The 24,222-nt window shown below is 51.3% G+C and overlaps 1 protein-coding gene across 3 annotated transcripts in view; it reads left to right on the forward strand.

Annotated features, from left to right (window-relative positions):
• nwk (FCH and double SH3 domains nervous wreck) overlaps positions 1-24,222 on the forward strand; it is a 202,631-nt gene that overhangs the window by 58,749 nt on the left and 119,660 nt on the right. The gene's annotated exons all lie outside the window — the stretch shown is intronic.

A 24,222-nucleotide genomic window follows, 5' to 3' on the forward strand; every position in this document is an offset into this window, starting at 1 on the left:
TCACAGTACCAGCACCGATATGCCTAGTAAGTCTATTGGCAGGCCTCTTCGGATGTGCCTGTGGCGATTTGAGCCCTTAAGGGCAGTAAAAGACATGCATTCATTTTTTTCGAACTGTCCGATTTTTCGGACGTTTTCGCTGCCCCTAGGGAGTCCGAAAAATCGCTCGTTGACTATACAACTGCCCAAGAGGATGCTTCAAATGGTCTGTGGGGCAAATGCGCGGCGGAACGCGGTTGAGAGCAAAAAGTACCGTCGCATTGAAGAATGGTAGGGAAAGGAACTGTGCCGCCTCTTCTTTGAAGGAGCTTGAGCTCAAAAAGAAAAGTGTTGGCTGGCGCCGAGATGCATGTGACCCTCATCCAAACCAAAATAGACTCTTTAAATCAGGGAAATGCAACACTGAGGTGTTGTGTGCGGGCTGAATGTCAGGACAGTTGAGGTTGACTTACCTGCTTTTGTGAGAGAATCTCGCTTGTGACAAAGTTCCGGCATCATACAAATGAGATATCAGTTGATAGAAATAGCTCATATCCCTTTCAGTCACAGCGTCCACATCTGTGGACGCAACCTATTTTTGCCATTTCTGCACAGTAGTACCAAGCATTGGAGCACAAACGTTAAGCTTAGGGTAAATTGAACATTCTGATAATCTAAATTACTTTCATTTCACTTCTGAGGTATATGAATCGTTACAGAGTACCGTTTGGTGAAGGCATTACCGTGTTTTACGGGACGTTTCCCGTGGGGCATGTCGGTAGCAACTTCGGGGTATCTTTCTTTCTTTCGTGAAATGCTTGAGGCTAATGAATAGCTTGTGCATGTAATTCGAGTGGGGGAATTAATGGTTTTTATGAAGAAACGTAGCATGACTGGCGTTACAATATTCAAATATTCAGTTACTCTAATTATGATGCATCATCATATAATGCTCAAATAGTCATTATACCGTGTTGATGTACTTTCAGTGGTGTCCCGAGCACCATCTATGTTTCACGCACGTACCGACAGTCGATCGTAATCCGTGACTGAAGGGGATATTCGAACGTATATGTTTCTCTAAGCATCTCCTTTTTATTCGTATTTGAAAATGTTCGACTCGATTTGCAAGAGCTTCACCATTCTTTTCCAGTATATTTTATTCCATGTGCATTTTACTAATCCCTCTCTTCTGATTGCTTCTTGAATAAAATAAACGCTACTCCTTACTATTCAAACTGGTTTAGGTTAGTTTCATTTTTTAGTTTTTAGCATGCTTACTAGAAAGTGACAGCATCGGGCGACGTGGTGTCGGGTGGTCGGAACGTAAAACGTAAAACAGGGAATTTTGGAAATGCACTCAGGAAAAATCTGGAAAACTCTGAGAATTTCGAAATGTCAACTTGGTAGACACCTTGGTGTCCGTGTGTGCATGCGTCTACGTCTGCGGGTGTGCGGGTGTGCGGGTGTGTGTTTGTGTGTGCACGTGTGTGGGTGTGTGCGCGCGTCTGTGGGCGTGCGTTGCTTGTGTGCGTTTATGTGTGTGTGTGCGTGTGTGCCTGTGTATGTGTAAGTGCGTGTGTGACTGTCTGTGTGCGTTGCTTGTGTGTACATGTGTGTGGATGTGTGTGTGTGGATGTGTGTGTGTGTGTGTGTGTGTGTGTGTGCGCGCGTGTGTGTGTGTGTGTGTGTGTGTGTGTGTGTGTGTGTGTGTGTGTGTGTGTGTGTGTGTGTGAGAGAGAGAGAGAAAGAGAGAGAGAGTGCGTATGTGTGTTGTGGCTATATTAGTGATGTAAAATTATTGTGTTCATGCCAGTAGACTCAAAGTTTTTGTAAGCAGATGCTTTTAAGTGCGTATATCTTGTTTTATTTATAACATACTGCAGACCATACATTGGTCCTTGCAGGAAGAGCACTCAGGCATACAAGGCAAATTAGAAACAATGCAAGCACCAAAAAGAAAACGGGAATACAGAAATATAAATCCTATAGAATAAACACAAATAAGTATGCATAAGAAAGACCATATGAGTAACGAACTTCACTAGGAACGGTTCAATACATCGCGGGTCCGGAGTTCCACTCAGAGACTGTTCTGGGGAAAAAAGAGAATTTGTATGTATTCGTCGGTGGGAAGAAGGAGAAGCCGAGTAGTACGGTTGTGCCCACATCAGCTCCTGCTTTCTTCGATATTTTCGGTGAGCAATTCATCTCAATCTCGATGATTTCTGCACCAGCGGATGCATAAGGAAAAGAGGAACCCACGGATACCAACTTTTCAACGGTGGGTGGACTTTTCGGCGGTTTTTCGAGCTGCTTCTCTTCCGTGACGCCGCGCTTCCCTCAGTCTGACGGCAAGGCCTAACCAGCGTTCGCCGGGCAGGGTTAATCCCGCTTCGTCATGACAGAGGGAATGGTCGTTGTAATGGAAGGAGACGATCTTCCTCCGGAAGAATTTGGTGCGGAGCACGGCTGGCGTTCCGCCGCTGTCAAGAAAAACGCCCTGCGCGTCTCTCGTCGCGACAGCCCCCGTGAAGCGGCAAGCAGCAAGGGGCACCGCGAGCGTCTCAATGGCACCAGGAAGCCCATTAGCCTAAAGCACAAGATCATCAAGTCGTCGCGAATGCCTCAGCTCCCGAAGGAACACTGGAAGATTATCGCCCGCCCCAGGGGTGGTCTGGATGTTCAGAAAAACGGGCTCCGCAAGGCTCGGTCGGGCCGTCGCCACCGCAGCAGGACTCACGTCCGAGCAAGCTAGCCACGACATCGTCTGCCCCAACGCAACACAAAATATTATCGTCCTCAGCACCGCGTCTGGCGATAACGCAGATGCTTATCTAAAAATGAATTGCATCACTCTGGGAATTAAACAATACGAACTCAGCACTTACGAAGCCGCACCGCACGCCACGTGCAAGGGTGTCATACGCCAAATTGATGTGTCGGAGAGCCAGGCCGACCTGGACAGAAGCATCCTCAACGAGAGAAATCCCTTAGCCCTGGGAGCCAAGCGAATCAACAATAGCGAAACGGTAGTCATCGTTTTCGACGGCTACGAGGTCCCCAACTTCGTTTTCTACGGGTCGGCGCTAGTCAAGTGCTCCTTGTACCTTAGGCAGCACGACTGCTGCTATGCCTGCGGTAGACTAGGCCACAGAGCCGACGTCTGCCCAACGCCGGAGGACAAACTATGCAGGAAATGTGGGGCCAACAACCCCGACGACAACCACACCTGCTCGCCTACTTGCGGCCTCTTCGGCGGCCCGCACGCCACAGCGACAAGATCTGCAAGCAAAGATTCCAGGTCCCGTACATCGTTCGACGGAGGAGGAGGGAAAGAAATGCGGAATCCAGGAATCGAGACCCGTCACCAGCACAGACATGCGCCGGAAGCGAACCGGCTAGATCTTCGAGCCGGCGCTCCCGCTCGAGAAGCCGCTCGAGGTCCAGGAGCCATTCTAGGTCCAGGTCCCGGGGCCCACAGAACAGGGTCCGGTTCGAGGAGCCAGCCGGTCCTGGGAAACAAGGCGCCACCTGGGCAGACAGGGTGCGGAGTGGAGCGAGAACTGCCGAAAAGGTAACGGGGGGTGCGGCGCCAGAGCATGGTTCCTCTGAAATAGCTCAGCTGAGGAAAGAAAATGCCGAGATGCGCAGCATAATCGAGTTAATGCGAGCCAAAATAGCAGAGCTCAGAAAGGCTAATCAACTTCACCACGCTCCAGTCCCTAGTTCAACCCCCTCAGGAACCCCCTCGGCGACCCCCTCGGTGACCCTCTCGCCCCATCCCCCCCGGGGACCTCAACCCGTTCCAGTCCCTAGTTCATCACCCTCGGAGACCCCCTCTCCCCAAACAGCAGACATTCCCATGGTCGTGGATGCAAGCCACTCGGGCAACCCAGCGAAACGAAAGGCCGTTCCCAGCATGCCCGATAACGTACAGGCTAAAGCCAAGTCGGAAGTCAGAGAAATGTTGAATTCCATCTGCTTCGAGATCAAGAAGATTAATGAACGACTATCTGCAGTAGATCAGCGACTCTTGGTCGTGGATCAGAAGTTAGAAGCGCAAAACATCAAAATTCAATGCTTAGAAAACAGAATGCCAGATATAGAGTCCAAGGTGCAGGAAATGGACATCAGGACGTCGACCCACGTACGTCCCGTTTACTTCCCGGATAGTGCGTCGGTACCTACGCCGCCACCACTGCACATCCCCGGACCCATTAATAGAACCATCTCCCTGGAGACCCTAGTAGCAACGCCGGAAGGTGCTCTATACAGCAATGATGGGGCCACACACCCAATTTAGAATTTGGCAGTGGAACTGCAGGGGACTCCACCATAAAAGATGTACCCTGCAGCAGTTTGTTCGCACTCACAAAGAAAAGCCACATGTTATATTATTGCAAGAAACGATGACTGATCAGGTTTCACTCCAGGGATACAAAGCTCTGGCTCTCCGTGGGGACGGAAGAGGAATCTGCACATTAGTCTGCAGCAAGTTCACTTTCGTCGCACACGATCTAGGGGTCCGGCCTAGCAAGACGGAGACCTCCCTAGTAGAAGTCATCCCAAGTCAATCCAACATCTCCAGCATTTTTATACTTAACGTATATAGCAGCCCGAGCGATCACAGACAACGTTTCAAAACCATCATCACTAGGGCAACGAAAATCGCCGGAAACTCTCCACTGGTTGTCGCCGGCGATTTCAACGCCCCCTTTCACGCGTGGAACTACACGCACGACAAGGTCAAGGGCAGAATCCTGTGGCAGGAGGCGGGAGATGCGGGACTCTCTATATTGACGGACCCAGCCTTTCCCACCAGACGTGGCACCTCCTCGACCAGGGACTTTGTCCCAGATCTCGCCTTTGTTAAAAACGCTGGCTCAGCCATGTGGTCGAATCCGCTCATAGACGTTGTTAGCGATCACTACATCACGGTAACCAGCTTACAAGTGGAGCAGAAAAGAAAGAAGGCCTTCTCGGTCCCTGACTGGGACAAGTTCCGTGAGGTTCGCAGGGCCCGCGCCGCCCGTGGAGAAAAGCCGGAGAGTCTCGTCTAGTGGTGCGCATAAATTCTGCAAGATGTCTGCTCCACCACCAAAACCATAGAGACGGATCTGCAGATAGACAAAATGGATAGCAGGCTAGCACACCTTCTAGAAGCCAAGCAATCACTTCTCGAGAGGTAGAAAAGCCAACGCTTAAATCGCAAGCTCAGAAAAAAGATAGCCGAGATCAACAAGCAGATCGACGAGCACTGCCAAGCCCTGTCTAGGCAGCAATGGGAGGAAATTTGCAATTCAATCGACGGGCAGATGCGCACGGGAGGCAAGTGGAATCTTCTCAAACACTTGCTCGACGACTCCGGCTCCAAGTCAAACCAGAGAAGTGTCCTCGCTAAAGCGCTCCACGAAGCCAAGAAGTCTTCGGAAAAGGACGTGCTGGAGATGCTAGCTAAGAAGTACCTGCCGCTCAAAACTGTGGCCGATGATGCGGCATACCCAGTATACAAAGGAAGCCGAACTCCGCGCTGGACGAGCCTTTCAAAGCCAGTGAAATCCGTCGTGCCCTGCACGACCTCAATGGCAGGTCAGCGCCCGGCCCGGATCACATTAATAACAAGGCTCTCTGAAACCTAGAGGACGCATCGATCGAGTTTCTCACCGATGAGATAAATCGGATTTGGGAGGAGGGAATTGTACTGGAAGAATGGAAGTTGGCGAAGGTCATACTAATCCCAAAGCCTGGTAAACCGCCGAGCTTGGACAACCTCCGCCCCATCTCACTGACGTCATGTGTAGGGAAGGTGGCCGAGCACGCCATCCATAACAGAATTGCCGAGTATATCGAGACCAACGACCTTTTCCCTCACAACATGATAGGCTTCAGGCCAGGCCTCTCCACCCAGGACGCCATGAAGCTTATCAAGATACAAATCCTGGAACGCTGCACTCGGGACACGAGAGCCATCCTTGGTTTGGACCTGGAGAAGGCCTTTGATAACATCCGTCACGAGTTCGTTCTCGACGCCATCTCCAAACTCGACCTAGGCTCGTCCTTCCATGCCTTCGTCAGATCTTTCTTGAGCAAACGATGCGCCATCCTCAAGGCTGGAGATTTGGAATCGGAGAAAATGGAGCTGAGCAGAAGAGGCACCCCTCAGGGGTCAGTCATCTCACCGCTCCTCTTTAACATCGCAATGGTCGACCTCTCAAGGTACCTAGGCAAGGTCCATGGCATCGGTCACACGATCTACGCGGACGACATCACTGTCTGGTGCGCGGGTGGCAGTGACGGACAAGTCGAAGCCGCTCTCCAAGAAGCTGTCGACACTACAGAGCGTTTTCTAACCGACACGGGACTCCGGTGCTCCCCAAAGAAATCGGAGCTCCTTCTCTACAGCCCAACTAGAAAGGGCCGCAAGCCACATAACTGGAAACCCCCCACTGAAATTGACATTAATCTCTACACCAAGTGCGGAGATCCCATTCCCAAAGTCGCGTCCATTCGAATCTTGGGAATGACACTCGAAGGGGCGGGCACGAATAGCATCAGCATTCACAAACTAGCAAAGAAGACGGATAGCGTCATCGGTCTAATCAGGCGGGTGGCTAACAGAAGGAGAGGCCTGAGCGAAGAGAATCTGATAAGGCTAGTCCACGCTTTCTTGTTATGCCATTTCACGTACGTAGCGGCCATGCACGTCTGGAAGAGGGCCGAGCAAGACAAGCTAAATGCCATGATAAGGAGGGGGATCAAGAGCACGCTCGGACTACCAAACTACACACGCACCCACCGACTCCTGCAGTTGGGTATTCATAATACCCTGGAAGAAATTGCAGAAGCACAAGAAAGGGCACAAATTCTCAGCCTCTCGGGCACCAGGGCAGGCAGACGACTCCTAACAGAGATGGGCGTCCCCCCGGCCACTGTCGAAGACGCCTATCAGGGCCTTCCGAAAGAGCAGAAAGATAGCATCCTCATATCGCCTGCCCCGCGCAATATGCATCCCCAACGCAACGTAGAAAGAAGGAAGGCCAGGGCGGTGGCAATCCTACGCCGCGCTACAGAACTCCCTGGCGGCAGCTGCTTCGTTGACGCGGCCCAGTATGGCAACAGCAACAATTTCACGGTAGTGTCGATCAACCACAGGGGTTCGACCGTTAACGCTGCTTCGGTACGAAGCACGTCGTTGCGTGCGGCCGAGCAAGTGGCCATTGCCTTGGCCCTCTTGGACGACAAACATGCCCATATCGTCAGCGACTCCAGGGCAGCCATCCGCGCCTTCAGCGTTGGCGCTGTGTGTAAGGAAGCCTGTCGCATCCTCGACGGCAAAAGCATCGCTACCCACACCCTCGCGTGCTTCCCCGCTCACATGGGATCGAGCATGGGAGGCGCCACAAACCCCAACGAGCTGGCCCACTCCAAGGCGCGAGGTCTCGCTTTCCGCGACCATGGAGAACTCCAACGCCGGCCCGCAGTGGTGGAGAACAGAGATCAACCGACCACATACAATGAAATTGCGCAGCACTTTTATCTCGGCAGGAGAGACTTTCCCCTTCCACACAAGAAGTTAAATAGAGCGAAGGCATTGACCCTCAGATTATTGCAAACAGACTCGTATCCCAGCCCAGCTTTATTCCACAAGCTTTATCCCGACACTTATGCCACTGATTCTTGCAGGCACTGCAATGACATCGCTAGCCTAGACCATATGCTCTGGCGTTGCCCCTCGTTACGAGGCACAGAACAAATTAATGAGGACAAGTGGCTCTCCGCTATCAAGAGCCCCGATGCCCGGGCGCAACTATGGGCTGTCCAGAGGGCCCACGATGCGGCGGTCGGGCATGGCCTGACTGTCCCAACGTGGGAGCGGCCCACAGCGCGCTGAGTCGCGTACCTCAGGACCTTCATTAAAGTTTTGCATCCATCCATCCTATGTATTTGTCCTGGCGAAATGAGGGGTTAATGCATATGTGTGATCATGACGTGTACGCCTTGTGGACAAAGGGATCACGTGTACCGAGGGGTCTAAGGCTAATTCACGATTAATTAGCTGCTGAAGGAAATTCAGGCGAAGTATCTGCCTCTGTGTCTCGAGGAGGGGAATGTCGTTGGCCACCATTAGCTGTGTGGGCGAATCTGTACGCTTACACTTACAATAAATCAAACGAGCAGCCTTTCTCTGAATTGTTTCCATGATTTTAATGTTATGTTTAGTGTATGGATCCCATGTAATGCAAGCGTACTCTAGTTTAGGTCTGATGAAAGTAAAAAAAAAACTTAATAATTTGATGCTAGCAGCTGAATTTCTCAGTTTGTACTTTAAGAAGCAAAGTTTACGGAACGCAAAAGAACAAATATTACTAATATGTAAATTTCAGGAAAGGTAATTAGAAAATGTTACGCCTAGGTATTTATAATTTTCAACTTCTTTTAACGGTGAAGCGGCCAATATGTATTTATATTTTAAAGGACTTTTCTTGCGAGTAAAACGAAGGCAGACTGTTTTGTCTTTGTTCAAGGCCATGCTCGACCTATCATACCGTTCTTCTATATGCTGTAAGCTTTGATTAAGTTCGATCTGGTCACGTACTAAAGATATTTCCCGAAATAAGACGCAGTCGTCTGCAAACAATCCTAATTTGTGTACCCGGCGTAATTACAGTGACAATGTCATTTATGTAGAGTAGAAACAGTAATGGCCCCAGGACGCTACGCTGGGGTACACCGGATGTTACGAGCAGAAGGTTGGAATTTTTACCTTCAATTGAGACAAACTGCATGCGATTTGAAAGATAAACTGCTATCCAAGAAACTATAATGTTAGGAATATTATTATTTTAAGTTCTTGAATCAGTTTATAATGAACTACTCTGTCGAATGCCTCACTAAAATCTAAAAGAGCGTCAGTTTGACCGTTACTATCTAGGGTTCTTGCGAATGTATAAATTACAGTTGACAGTTGTGTCGTAGATAAATAGCCTTGTCTAAAGCTATGCTGGCAATCTGTTAATATAGAATTTCTTTCTAAAATATTGGTGATATGGTTGGCGATCATATGCCCAATTAGTTTGCAGCATGACGAAGTTAATGATATTGGGCGATAATTTTCTAGCGACAAGAGATTGCCCTTTTTAAAAATTGGCACAACTCGAGCTGTCCTCCAGTCTTTTGGCACTGGAGCAGATAACAAAGAAGCTCTAAACAGTATAAGAAGAAATCTATTAATAACGTCGGCATAACGCTTAAGAAATACGCTTGGGAGTTCATCTGGGCCACACGATTTCTTTGTCTTCAAATTTAAGAGCATTGACACAATACCATTGCATGAAATGAAGTTCGCTTCGTGTGGCTAAAGAACAGTACACTCAGACAAGTTACGCACGTTCGACCCTGAAAAGACACTATGAAAACAGTTGTTAAAATGTTCAGCGATTTCATTCTTGTCTTTGATAGCAGTTTCGCCAACGAACATTTCATTTACAGGCCTTTTATTGTCACTTAAGTACCCCCCGAATTTTTTGTGTATACTTTATGAAACCAGGTAGCACTGTTTTAAAGTAGTAATCTTTCCAACTATGAACCGCTGATGCCAATTTGCTTTTTATTGCACTGATAAGTTGTGGCGGAGCGCACTTTGTTTCTCTTTAGTGGGCGCTTTAGTTGCAAAATGTAACGCGTCATCCATGGCGTTTGCTTGCTGACTTTCTTTGTTTCCTTAGCCACAAATGTGCTTATACAGTGACGACACATATTGAAAAACTTTGCCCAGACCGTGAATACGTCGTACCAAACAAATTTTGCTCTAATGAGTTAAGATCTACACCAGAAAAGAATACGTTAGTGTCATTGGCGTACATAGCAATGGCAGGAGTTAAAGGAATATTAGTAATGTCATTAATGTATAAAAGAATAAAGCAAATGACCCGAAATTCATCTCTGTGGGACCTCAGAGTTCATATCGCCCAAGCCTCACGGAAATTCGTGAAGTTGTGAGTATTGCATTCTACCTTAAACGATAGATCTCTATTAATGTAAGCGCCAACCCATGGGTGCCTTATGTCGTTAACCTTTGAAACAGGATTTGGTGTTTGACCGAATGACAGGCTTGTCGGAATTCAAGAAAAATTCGCAGTGTAAAAAAGTAGCTGTTCAAGGTTACTAAGTATGCTTTCATTTATGTGCCGTAGTGCAGATTCCACTTATTTTCCAGACTGAAAGCCAAACTGCTGTTTAGAGATATTTTTAACTAGTATGAATTGATACAGTCGCTTATAAATAACACGTTCCGCGATTTTAGAAAAAAAGCGGCAATACCGATAATGATCAATAATTATTTAGGCAATTTTTACTACGTCCTTTAAGTACTACTGTAGCTCGTGCAACTTTTATTGTGTCAGGGAACGTGCCAGTGACGAGCATTCTTTTCCAGACATAAGTTAATGTACCGGAACTATAACAGATAGCTGCTTTGTCTGATAAAACACTGATTTCATCGTAGCCGGGCGAGCACGTGTTTTTCAGTGCGTGTACGGTGGAGCTATCTCTTCTTCTGAGGTAGGCACCAAAAACAGAGTTATTCTAGGCCGTAGGGATGCATGAAACAGCAGATTTCGAGGCTGGCGCTATCTTGGGGCCAGTAAAGGCAGCTGGAGTGAGAAGATGCATAATAAACTTATTTGCAAGCGTCACGCCAGAGCGGGCATTTCATTAACGTTAATTCGGTAGGTATAGGGGGTCGTTCTGTTCCTATAATTTTGTCAACAGCTCCCTAAAGCAGTTTGGTATCATTAATTACAGGGGAGATATTGACACGTGTACTTATATTTAACGGGCGACCACGTTTCGCCGCCTAACAAATGTTATCGCACAGCGCGGGACGCGTCTGCATGTATCCGAAGTTTCTGGAAAGTTATCGATGCTTCTATCCGCTGTCTGTTGTCGCCGAACCTTGTGTAATCTGATTTCATCGCGTGACTCGAATGTTGTAGAACTTTGTGGAAGGCATGAGGGTCCCAACGATTAGTCTGGAACATTCGATGACTGCTGTATAAAAGCCGACGCACTTGACCCGCTGATCAGATTTTCGACGATCGCCGACCGTGTTCGCCGCTATCGTCGTGCTATAAGTGTAGCCTGTTTTTGTGGGCACAGGTTCGCCCAATAAAAGTTAGTTTTGTCTTTCACAGTATTGCTGCTGTGTTGTACAACGTCACCCCCACGTGACATCTGGTGGAGGTGCTTTTCGTTCATGTACTGGACGCCCCCGACAAGCCGTGATCCAAGCCCGGACCGCAAAGAGAACACCAACGTAGTCGCGGAGCATCGAGCAAGCCGCCGTCTTCAACAGCTGCCCCCGGAGCACGGACTTCTACCTGAAAAGACCAAGAAGATTGTGGACAAGGCAACCCAAATGGCAGCCCCAGCGTCCCCCATCGTGCTGCAGCAGCCCAGGGAACCTCCGACGTTCCGCGGATCAACATTCGAGGACCCGGAAACCTGGCTCGAGACGTATGAGAGGGTGGCTACGTTTAACAGTTGGGACAGCGACGACAGGCTGCGGCATGTCTATTTCGCACTGGAAGACGCCGCCAGGACCTGGTTCAAGAATCGAGAAGCCACCTTAACGACGTGGGACCTGTTCCGAAGCGGCTTTTTGCAAACGTTTACAAGCGTCGTGCGAAAAGAGCGAGCCCAAGCACTACTAGAAACCAGAGTGCAGCTGCCAAACGAGACGATCGCGATCTTCACGGAGGAGATGGCCCGTCTTTTCCGGCAAGCGGACCTGGAAATGTCTGAGGAGAAAAAAGTCCGCTTCCTGATGCGGGGCGTCAAGCAAGAACTTTTCGCAGGACTTATTCGTAACCCGCCGAAGACCGTAGCTGAGTTTTCTGCAGAGGCATCGACGATCGAGAAAACTGTGGAGATGCGCACCCAGCAATATAACCACCAGGGGCTCACGCCGCAGTACGCCATCCAAGGACTGGATTCCGGAGACCTTCAGGAGACCATCAGGGCCATTGTGCGCGAAGAACTGCGCAAGGTCCTGCCTTCGTCGCAGCCCCAAGTGGCTTCGATCGCCGACATCGTGAAAGAAGAGGTGCACCGATCGCTTGGAGTTCCCGAGCTGCAACCGCAATTACCGCAGCCCCAGCCAGAAGCGATGACATACGCCGCCGTCGCACGCCGTCAAGGTCCCACTCCGCGACCACGCCAGGGCCCTGCAACGACGCAATTCCGTCGTCTGCCGCCGCCGCCGCCAGCACGCCCACCCGTCGCCCAGCGCACCTACGCGAGGAAGACGGACATTTGGGGAGCGCCTGACCACCGCCCGCTCTGCTATCACTGCGGAGAAGCCGGCCATGTGTATCGCCGATGCCCATACCGGGAGATGGGACTGCGAGGCTTCGCCATCAACGCTCCGCGCCCGCAGCAAGGTGAATGCCCTCGCGATATCACCGACTACCTCGCCGCTACTCAGTGGAGCTCTCGACGACCGTCGCGTTCACCATCACCAGGCCGCTACCTCTCGCCGCAGCGCCGACCATACACTGGCCCAGCCCGGGGCCGGTCAGCGAGCCCATATCCGGAAAACTAAAAGCAGCAACCGATGGAGGTGCGTTTGCTGTTCGTCGAACTGACGAAGATCCTCCGCCGCCGACGAAGACGACAAAGAAACCATCTCGACGACCTAATGACGACACGCCGCCGTCCCGACGAAGTCAGGAAGCCAAGACTGCACCGACGAAAGACGGCTTGACGACGCGACGTTCCAGCTTCAGTTCAACACGACGCAGCCGTGATCCGACGCCAAGGCCCCACTGCAACGCCAGACAAAGAACCACCGACCTCGACGTATTTCTCGACGGCCATGCAGTCACTGCCTTAGTCGACACAGGGGCCAATTACTCCGTAATGAGTGGACACATCGCCACCCAGTTGAAGAAGGTTAAGACTGCATGGGAGGGCCCCCAAATTCGGACCGCTGGCGGACACCTCATTACGCCGACTGGAATCTGCACGGCAAGAATAACCGTTCATGACCGGACTTACCCTGCCACCTTCGTTATCCTCCAACAGTGTTCACGAGACGTCATTCTCGGCATGGACTTCCTGAACCATCACGGCGCAATCATAGACTTGAAGTCAAAATCGATAACGCTGTCGGAAGATCAAGCGACACCGCCGGAGAGCTTTCGCAGTCCCCGCGCCTTCAGTGTTCTCGAAGATCAAGTGAGCATCCCGCCTCGCTCGAGCATTGTTATTCCGGTCGGCACCGAAACACCCGCTGACGTAGAAGGCGTCATCGAAGGCGACCAAGGTCTACTGCTAGACCGTGAAATTTGCGTCGTGTTGCGTTTTGTCTGCGACACGCGGTTTTGCCGGCGCGACTGCGGCGGGGCGGCAGACATTTTGGCCCGTTCGGCGTCGCCGCAACGCTCCCCGCCAGGCGTTTCCAGGCGTTTCCAGGCATGTTCCGATGCCACGTGTCTTCATGTGCGTGTGTGAGTGTATGTGCCATTGTGCCCGAACCAGGCGATGCGACAGCAGGGGTCACCCTCTCCTTCCAGTCATTGCGCCCGAACCAGGCGATGCGACAGCAGGGGTCACCCTCTCCTTCCAGTCATTGTGCCCGAACCAGGCGATGCGACAGCAGGGGTCACCCTCTCCTTCCAGTCATTGTGCCCGAACCAGGCGATGCGACAGCAGGGGGTCACCCTCTCCTTCCAGTCTTTGTGCCCGACCGGCGGCAGTGTGCGTCACCTTAGCCCCTTTGTACAATCACGTGCTCGTCTATTGAGGGGTTCCTTCTTGCCCTCAACTGCGAGAGTATAAAAACAGCTGCCGCCGGACGCCAAAAGGAGGGCTCCAATTTCTTCTGTTGAGTAAAGTGCTCTCCCGTCTCTCTACTTCGGTCAACCTGACCGCCAACTCTTTGCGATGTTAAAATAAACAAGTTGTTTTGTTGTTACCAGTCGACTCATGCTTAGCCGGGACCTTCGGATGCTTCCAGTTGTACCCCAGGCCGCCAGGCCAACGCTACCCTTGGGGCTTGCGACCCAGGTACAACCACGGGCGTCAGCGCCGAGTTCCCCACAACCGATGCCATCGGTGGGATCCAAACATCTGGTTGGCAGCGGTGAGATCGCCTCCGACTTCAAACAACTGTCTGCCAGCGGTGAGATCGCGACAATGGAGGCCAGCAGCGAAGAGATGCAGTTGACTGTATGCTGAGCAGCTCAACGACGATCCGGGAGCAGTGCAACGAGCCCTGTGTGATGACTGGTTGCCTGCAGCGGAACAACTGCGCTGAACTCTTGGCTGCGAGGTTTGGTGAGTGCGGGACTTTCTTCTTCTGAGCTTTGCCAGGCTTTTGTTAGTGTCAGAAACAGAGCTGGTAATTGTGGTTGTCGTTGCTGCCGGGTTAGTTTGCGGCAAGACAATAGTAAGCAGTAGAGAAAGCAGCATTCAGAGCAGCCATGGATTTGAAGTCGTTGCGCAAACCGAAATTGTTGGAGCTTGCAAGAGAGTTGGGTCTGGATGTCTCAGACAAACTAAGAAAACCTGAACTGCTAAAGGCTATTCTTGAGTTAGAAGCTGAGGATGACGAGCTGTCGGAATGCCTTGAGACCATTGAAGAGAGGGAGACTGCAAAAAGACAGGAGCGCGAACTTAAAGAGCAAAAAGAAAAAGAAGAGCGCGAACTTAAAGAACAGAAAGAAAAAGAAGAGCGTGAACGTAAAGAACAGAAAGAGCGAGAGCAACAAGAGCGTGACCGTCAACACGCTTTGGAAATGAAGCGTCTTGAGGTAGAGATGGAACGCGCTCGTAATGGAAGTCAGGCACACGGTGCAGGAGAACGCGTATTGTTCAAAATGACTGACCTGATGCGGCCGTTTAAGCTTGGAGAGGACATTGGTTTGTTCCTGGTTAACTTTGAGCGAACGTGCGAGAAGCAGGGGTTCTCTCGGGAAACGTGGCCACAGCGCTTGCTCACTTTGTTACCCGGCGAGGCGGCCGACGTAGTCGCTCGCTTGGATAGAGAGGAGGCAGAGGATTTCGACAAAGTAAAATCGAGTCTGCTAAAAAAGTACCGGCTGTCTGCGGAAGCGTTCCGTCGGAAGTTTCGGGAAAATGAGAAAGGCAGAAGTGAGTCATATACAGAGTTTGCGTATAGGCTTATGTCAAACATGCAGGAGTGGCTCAAAGAAGAGAAAGCGTTTGGTGACCACGATAAAGTTCTGCAGTGCTTCGGGCTAGAACAGTTTTATAGTCGGTTACCGGAGAACGTGCGATACTGGGTCTTGGATAGGCCAGACGTTTGTACGGTGGCTAAAGCCGCTGAGCTAGCCGAGGAGTTTCTGACGCGTCGGGCTCGCGGAGCTAAGGACGGTCAAAAGGGTGAATTTGGCTCGAAGTTTGAGAGGCCGAAGTTCACACCCATGAGAGCAAAGGGGAACACGCGTAGTGCGGATGCGAGTGGAAGCAGTGCGACCGAACCTAAGGAGACGGCGGCAGCCGAAGCCGAACGCAGAAAGCGGTTCGAGATGAGGCAAGCGCGCGTTTGTTATACGTGCCAGAAGCCGGGTCACTTTTCGGCGCAGTGTCCGGAAACAACACCAAAAGTTGTGTTTTTTTCAATAGGCAGCACTGACGAGAACATGAAGCTTCTCGAGCCTTACATGCGAGACCTCCTCGTGAACGGGAAAGAGTGCCGAGTGCTTCGCGATTCCGCAGCTACGATGGATGTAGTTCACCCGTCTTACGTAGAACCCCATATGTTCACGGGCGAGTGCGCATGGATCAAGCAAGCCGTGGAAGCTCATAGCGTGTGTCTGCCAGTAGCAAAGGTGCTTATTGAAGGACCTTTCGGAGCGCTTGAGACGGAGGCGGCAGTGTCATCTATGCTGCCACCCCAGTACCCGTACCTATTTTCAAACAGGTCCGATCACCTCCTGCGCGAGAAGGGGCTTTTGTTTGGTGAGGCTAGCGTTCAGGCCTTAACCAGGTCGAAGGTTCGGGAGCTCGCTGCAAAGGCGGTAGTTGCGGGGCCGACGTTATCGAACAATGAAAAAGGGTCAGAGGTGCAGCAAGCTGACGAACTCAATAAAATTGAGCCTGTAGCGTTGAAGGCGCCAGATACTGGAGAGGAAACGCCCGACACGGGAAAGTTAGAAGAGCTATGTACTGATTTGCTCATCGCGCCTACGTCAGACGGACTTAATAGGTTGCTAAAAGTCAGCCGGTCGGCTTTGATAGCCGAGCAAAAAAAAGGATGGCAGCCTGGAAAACGTGCGCTGCAATGTCAAAGAAGGTATCGCCAGGAAAACTGCGCGTTTTGTGGAAAGAGGTGGAGTCCTGTACCGGAAGTATCTAGACCGCCGAGGAGTGGAGTTCGATCAGCTGATCGTGCCTCAATGCTATCGTCAGGATCTGTTGCGCTTGTCACACGGGGGTTCGTGGTCCGGACACCTTGGAGTTAAGAAAACTAAGGACCGTCTCTTGCAAGAGTACTATTGGCCAGGGTGTTTTCGGGACGCAGACCATTTCGTAAGGTCATGTGACACCTGTCAGCGGGTGGGCAAACCAGGGGACAAATCGAGGGCGCCGTTGAAATTGGTACCTATCATTACGGAGCCTTTTAGACGGCTCGTTATTGATACAGTGGGACCTCTGCCGGTAACAGCCACGGGGTACAGACACATTTTGACTGTGATCTGCCCAGCGACAAAGTTCCCTGAAGCAGTGCCGCTTAAAGAACTCAGCTCAGTTGAGATAGTCAATGCACTACTGTCCATATTTGCGCGAGTTGGTTTTCCTGCGGAAATCCAATCAGATCAGGGCACAGTGTTTACTAGCGCTTTGACGACAACTTTTCCCGAAAGGTGTGGGGTAAAGCTGCTACACAGCTCAGTGTACCACCCACAGTCGAATTCCGTTGAGAAGCTCCACTCCGTCATGAAGCGCGTGTTGAGAGCCTTGTGTTTTGAACATCAAACTGACTGGGAGCTGTGTCTGCCTGGGGTGATGTTTGCGTTAAGGACCGCGCCGCATGCGGCTACGGGGTTTTCGCCAGCTGAACTGGTGTACGGTCGCTCGCTTCGATCTCCGCTTCGCATGCTTCGAGAATCGTGGGAAGGTAGGGGCGACGACCCAGTCGTGGTAGAGTACGTACTTAAGCTCCTCGAACGCTTAAGAAGGGCACAGGAGTTGTCAGGTGAAGCAATGACAAAGGCCCAGCAGAGGGCCAAGGTTTATTATGATCGGACAGCCAGGGCCCGTCGTTTTGAGGTGGGCGATGAGGTCATGATATTGCGCACATCGCTAAACAACAAACTAGACGTGCAGTGGGAGGGCCCAGCACGAATTGTTCAGAAACTGTCGGACGTTAACTACGTGGTAAGTCTGCCAGGAAAGCGGAAAGCACAGCAAGTTTACCACTGTAATCTGCTCAAACCTTATAGACAAAGGGAAGCAGTGGTGTGCATGATGGTAAACGTTCCTGAAGAGCTTCCGGTCGAGCTTCCGGGACTAGGCTCAGTGACGAACAGGGAAGACACCGGTCAAGTCATTAGTGACCTTATCAGTAAAGCACCGCTGTCGCCCGAGCAGAAAACCGAACTACACCGGCTATTACAAGAGTTTCAAGGTCTGTTCTCTGAGAGGCCTGGTAGGACTTCTGTACTTACTCATGATATAGAACTTACCTCCCCAGAGCCAGTACGATCCAAGGCGTATCGGGTGTCACCCCGCCAGAGCGATATTATGGAGGCTGAGGTAAAGAAAATGCTACAGCTCGGTGTTATTGAGGCAGGTGAGAGTGATTATACCTCCCCTTTGATTTTAGTTGAGGTACCGGGCAAGGAACCTCGTCCTTGCGTCGACTACCGCAGGCTTAATTCCATCACTAAGGATCAAATTTATCCGATCCCTAACATCGAGGAGCGCCTTGAGAAAGTTAGTAGCGCTCAGTTTATTTCCACCCTAGATCTTGTCAGGGGTTATTGGCAGGTTCCACTTACAGAAGAGGCTAGTAGGTATGCGGCGTTCATTTCACCAATGGGAACATTCCGTCCTAAAGTGTTGAGTTTTGGTTTGAAGAACGCGCCATACTGTTTTTCAAGCCTCATGGATAAAGTGTTGCGGGGACAGCAAGAATTCGCTTTACCGTATCTAGACGACGTAGCGATATTCTCCGCATCCTGGTCTGAGCATATGGCACACTTGCGGGCAGTGCTAACCCGCCTGCGCGAAGCGGGCTTGACAGTAAAGGCTCCTAAGTGCCAGTTAGCACAGGCCGAGGTTGTCTACCTCGGTCACGTGATTGGTCAGGGTCGTCGCCGCCCCTCTGAAATAAAAGTGGCCGCTGTGCGAGACTTTCCGCAACCGCGCACAAAGACCGATATTCGGTCGTTCTTAGGTGTCGCCGGCTACTATCAGAGGTACATATCCAGGTACTCTGATATCGCGGCTCACCTGACGGATGCTTTAAGAAAAACAGAGCCCCAAACAGTCGTCTGGGACGAGACAAAGGAAAGAGCTTTTAGCGCCCTAAAGAGTGCCCTAACAAGCCAACCTGTGCTACGATCGCCAGACTATACAAAAGGGTTCGTTGTTCAATGCGATGCTAGTGAGCGAGGCATGGGCGTTGTACTGTGCCAACGGGAAAAGGGAGAAGTAGAACACCCCGTCCTGTATGCTAGTCGTAAGCTGACCAGTCGTGAGCAGGCGTATAGCGCCACCGAGAAAGAGTGTGCATGTCTCGTGTGGGCCGTTCAGAAATTGTCATGCTATCTAGCCGGCTCGAGGTTTATCATTGAGACGGATCACTGCCCTCTCCAATGGCTGCAGACCATCTCTCCCAAAAATGGCCGCCTCCTGCGCTGGAGCCTCGCTTTACAACAATATTCCTTTGAGGTGCGTTACAAAAAGGGGAGTCTCAACGGTAACGCCGATGGCTTAAGTCGAAGCCCCTAACGTAGGAATCAGCCTCAAAATTGTTTGTTACTGATGTTTTTCTTCCTGAGGCAGGATTTTTTTTAACATATTGCTTTTGTTTAGTGTTTCAAAGTGATGATATGCTTTCTAGTGCAATTTTCCAATTTGTGGACGCGTTCTGAGTGATGCTAGACTACTGTAAGGAACTAGGCAGTGGTATAAAAAGGGGAAAGAGCCTGGCAGGGCTTAGTGAGGGTTGTGCCGTGCTTGCTGACTGAGCGGTTGAGTTTCAGCGTAGTTCTAACGCTTGCCAGGAACGAGAACAAAAATGTGAACTCTCCCGAAGTCACTTTGCAGTGTCCCGTGCGAACCTGAACGAGAGAACGAGGCCTTCTCTGTGCGCTGCGCTCAAGAAACGTCGAGGGACGCCCGACTTCGGTTATGAGCATCATCGAGCGACATCCCTCCGGACAGCGGATGCAGTCCCCTGTCCATCGGGATCTCCTTCCCCCGGCGAGGCGGTCTGTTGCGTTTCGTCTGCGACACGCGGTTTTGCCGGCGCGACTGCGGCGGGGCGGCAGACATTTTGGCCCGTTCGGCGTCGCCGCAACGCTCCCCGCCAGGCGTTTCCAGGCGTTTCCAGGCATGTTCCGATGCCACGTGTCTTCATGTGCGTGTGTGAGTGTATGTGCCATTGTGCCCGAACCAGGCGATGCGACAGCAGGGGTCACCCTCTCCTTCCAGTCATTGTGCCCGAACCAGGCGATGCGACAGCAGGGGTCACCCTCTCCTTCCAGTCATTGTGCCCGAACCAGGCGATGCGACAGCAGGGGTCACCCTCTCCTTCCAGTCATTGTGCCCGAACCAGGCGATGCGACAGCAGGGGGTCACCCTCTCCTTCCAGTCTTTGTGCCCGACCGGCGGCAGTGTGCGTCACCTTAGCCCCTTTGTACAATCAGGTGCTCGTCTATTGAGGGGTTCCTTCTTGCCCTCAACTGCGAGAGTATAAAAACAGCTGCCCCCGGACGCCAAAAGGAGGGCTCCGATTTCTTCTGTTGAGTAAAGTGCTCTCCCGTCTCTCTACTTCGGTCAACCTGACCGCCAACTCTTTGCGATGTTAAAATAAACAAGTTGTTTTGTTGTTACCAGTCGACTCATGCTTTGCCGGGACCTTCGGATGCTTCCAGTTGTACCCCAGGCCGCCAGGCCAACGCTACCCTTGGGGCTTGCGACCCAGGTACAACCACGGGCGTCAGCGCCGAGTTCCCCACAACCGATGCCAACGGTGGGATCCAAACAGTCGCAAGAGGGATAGCTCGACTGCATGGAGGGAAAACTGAAGTGTTGCTGACGAACTTCAGCCAAGAGTTCAGCACATCAAAAAGGGCACGACGATCGCGTGCATCGAGAAAATTCTGGAAACCAGTAATGCGTTTGTCCTCTCGGATTCCGCCCCATCTACCCGGACGACGATGGTTCCCGAACCAGACTACGACATTAATCCAAGTCTCCCCGTGATTAAGCAACAGCAGCTCAGAAGTCTGCTCCGGCGACACAAAGGCTGCTTTTCGACGTCATCGAGGATTCGGCAAACACCAGTCGCCAAGCATCGCATAATCACCGATGAGTGCGCTCGACGACTCCGCCAGAGCCCTTACCGAATTTCGCCGCGAGAACGTGCAGCTATAAGAGAACCAGTCGACGAAATGCTGCGCAACGACATCATCCAGCCGTCGAAAAGCCCGTGGGCATCCCCTGTTGTCCTGGTAAAGAAAAAGGACGGAACCCTACGTTTCTGCGTCGATTATCGTCGTCTGAACAGGATCACGAAGAAGGACGTATACCCCCTCTCACGAATAGACGACGCATTGGATCGGCTCTACAACGCTAAATACTTTTCTTCGATGGACCTCAAGTCTGGCTATTGGCAAATAGAAGTCGACGAAAGAGATCGCGAAAAGACGGCCTTCATCACCCCAGACGGCCTCTACGAGTTCAAGGTTATGCCATTCGGACTGTGCTCGGCGCCTGCAACGTTCCAGCGCGTCATGGACACGGTGTTAGCAGGATTGAAGTGGCAGACCTGTCTCGTTTATTTGGATGACGTCGTCGTCTTCGCTGGAAATTTCGACGATCACCTCAGGCGGCTTGCGACAGTACTAGAGGCCATCAAGTCGTCAGGGCTTACTCTGAAGCCGGAAAGATGCCGCTTCGCTTACGATGAGCTTCTGTTCCTCTGGTGTCCGTCCAGACCCGCAAAAGACAGCTGCCATCGCACAGTTCCCGCAACCCATCAACAAGAAGGCAGTGCGTAGATTCCTTAGCATGTGTGCCTACTACAGGTGCTTCGTCAAGAACTTTTCACGCATCGCCGAGCCTTTGACACGTCTAACTAAATGTGATGTTGACTTCAAGTGGTAAACGCCGCAGGCCCACGCATTTGAAGAACTCAAACGACGCGTGCAGTCGCCGCCGGTACTTGCGCACTTCGACGAGTACGCCGATACAGAAATCCATACTGACGCCAGTAGCCTAGGCCTCGGTGCCATTCTAGTCCAGAGAAGAAACGGAGTCGGACAGGTGATAGCTTACGCTAGCGGGTCGCTGTCAAAAGCGGAAGGCAACTATTCTACGACCGAAAAGGAATGCCTCGCCATCGTTTGGGCTACAGCTAAATTTCGCCCTTATCTTTATGGCAGGCCATTCAAAGTCGTCAGTGACCATCACGCGTTGTGTTGGCTAGCGAATATAAAGGATCCTTCAGGACGACTGGCGCGGTGGAGCCTCAGACTACAAGAATACGACATCGCCGTAACCTACAAGTCCGGACGAAAACACTCCGATGCCGATTGCCTATCACGCGCACCCATTGACCCGCCGCCGCAAGATGACGAGAATGACGACGCCTGCCTTGGAATTATAAGCGCGGAAGACTTCGCTGAACAGCAACGGGCGGACCCGGAGCTAAAAGGCCTCGTCGAATACTTGGAAGGGCACACCGACGTTGTCCCCAGGGCATTTAAGCGCGGATTATCTTCCTTCACGCTTCAAAACAATCTACTCGTGAAGAAGAACTTCTCACCAGTCCGCGCCAATTACCTTCTTGTTGTCCCGTCAGGACTTCGTCCAGATGTATTGCATGCCCTACATGACGATCCGACCCCTGGACACCTCGGATTTTCCCGGACACTATCGAGGATACAAGAAAAGTATTATTGGCCGCGCCTGACCGCCGACGTCGCCCGTTATGTCAGAACATGCCGAGACTGTCCGCGACGCAAGACACCGCCGACAAGGCCAGCCGGATTACTACAGCCAATCGAGCCTCCTTGCCGACCATTCCAGCAGATCGGGATGGACTTGCTGGGACCCTTTCCGACGTCAATAACCGGAAATCAGTGGATCGTCGTGGCGACTGACTACCTGACCCGCTTCGCTGAAACAAAAGCACTGCCGAAAGGTAGCGCAGCCGAAGTGGCGAAATTTTTCGTCGAGAACATCCTGCTGCGACATGGTGCCCCACAAGTCCTCATCACCGACAGAGGAACGGCTTTTACAGCAGAGCTCACCCAAGCCATTCTGCAATATAGCCAGACAAGCCACAGGAGGACAACTGCCTACCATCCGCAAACGAATGGTCTCACGGAGAGCCTGAACAAGACCCTCGCCGACATGCTAGCGATCTACGTCGACGTTGAACACAAGACGTGGGACGCGGTCCTGCCGTATGTAACATTCGCCTACAACACGGCGATGCAAGAAACAACACAGATCACGCCGTTAAAACTGGTTTACGGCAGGAACCCGACGACGACGCTCGACGCCATGCTGCCGCACGTCACTGACGAGGAGAACCTTGACGTCGCTACCTATCTCCAGCGCGCCGAAGAAGCCCGACAGCTTGCCCGCCTGCGGATCAAGAACCAGCAGAGGACCGACAGCCGACACTACAACCTCCGACGACGCTTCGTCGAGTACCAGCCTGGCGATCGTGTTTGGGTGTGGACCCCGATACGCCGACGAGGACTCAGTGAAAAACTACTGCGACGATATTTCGGACCCTACAAGGTCATCCGACGTATTGGCGCACTGGACTATCAGGTCGTGCCAGACGGCATTTCGCATTCACAGCGACGCCGCGCACGATCTGAAGTGGTCCACGTGGTGCGTCTTAAACCCTTTTACGGACGCTGACGAACTTCCTTATTTTGTTGTTTTCTTTGCTAGGAGTGCTTTTCTTTTATTACTTTCGTTTGTTTGCAGCATCGGGTCGATGCTTTTTAAGAGGGGGGTATTGACACGTGTACTTATATTTAACGGGCGACCACGTTTCGCCGCCTAACAAATGTTATCGCACAGCGCGGGACGCGTCTGCATGTATCCGAAGTTTCTGGAAAATTATCGATGCTTCTATCCGCTGTCTGTTGTCGCCGAACCTTGTGTAATCTGATTTCATCGCGTGACTCGAATGTTGTAGAACTTTGTGGAAGGCATGCGGGTCCCAACGATTAGTCTGGAACATTCGATGACTGCTGTATAAAAGCCGACGCACTTGACCCGCTGATCAGATTTTCGACGATCGCCGACCGTGTTCGCCGCTATCGTCGTGCTATAAGTGTAGCCTGTTTTTGTGGGCACAGGTTCGCCCAATAAAAGTTAGTTTTGTCTTTCACAGTATTGCTAATGTGTTTTACAACGTCAACACCACGAGTGAATATTATTTTCGCAATATACATATTTGCCTTCTTTAGGTCCGGGCTTAATTTATTCCTGTACGTTTTTAAAAACTGCGACTAAATCTGCCTGATTCTTTGTTTCCAGGAAACGAGAGAATGTGCAGGTCCTTTTTTTTGTTTAGTGTGTTTCAACAGTGAGGGTGTGAATGGTTAATCAAAGCATCGAAAGTGTAATTAGCGCACGGGGCTTATCTTCTTGCGATAACGTAGTGGCCTGCATAACGCAGTGATTGCCAGTGCCAACGATGACACAGCAGCCATGAAAATGTTTTTGTGGCAAGTTCTTCTCTCGTGGTTTCACAGCAAGGGGAAAAGGAGGTCAGTGCAAAGCAGGAGAAAAAAATAACAGGTGGTACGTGGGCGCGCACACACATACAAGCTTTCACAGTCAGGGTCGCACAACGCATAATGCAGTTGTCTCGAAGAACCGCAAGAAAGCTCCGGTAGCTTTCTGCAGAGCTGGCTCCGGGTGCAAGGACCCCGTGATAATTTGTTCAGTGAATGGTTTCCGTGTAACCGGATTGCGTTTTATCCCTGTGTTCCCCTTCCAGGACTGAACGCT

The sequence above is a fragment of the Dermacentor variabilis genome, chromosome 4, assembly GCF_050947875.1.
Source record: "Dermacentor variabilis isolate Ectoservices chromosome 4, ASM5094787v1, whole genome shotgun sequence".
In the NCBI taxonomy this organism is placed as follows: domain Eukaryota; kingdom Metazoa; phylum Arthropoda; class Arachnida; order Ixodida; family Ixodidae; genus Dermacentor; species Dermacentor variabilis.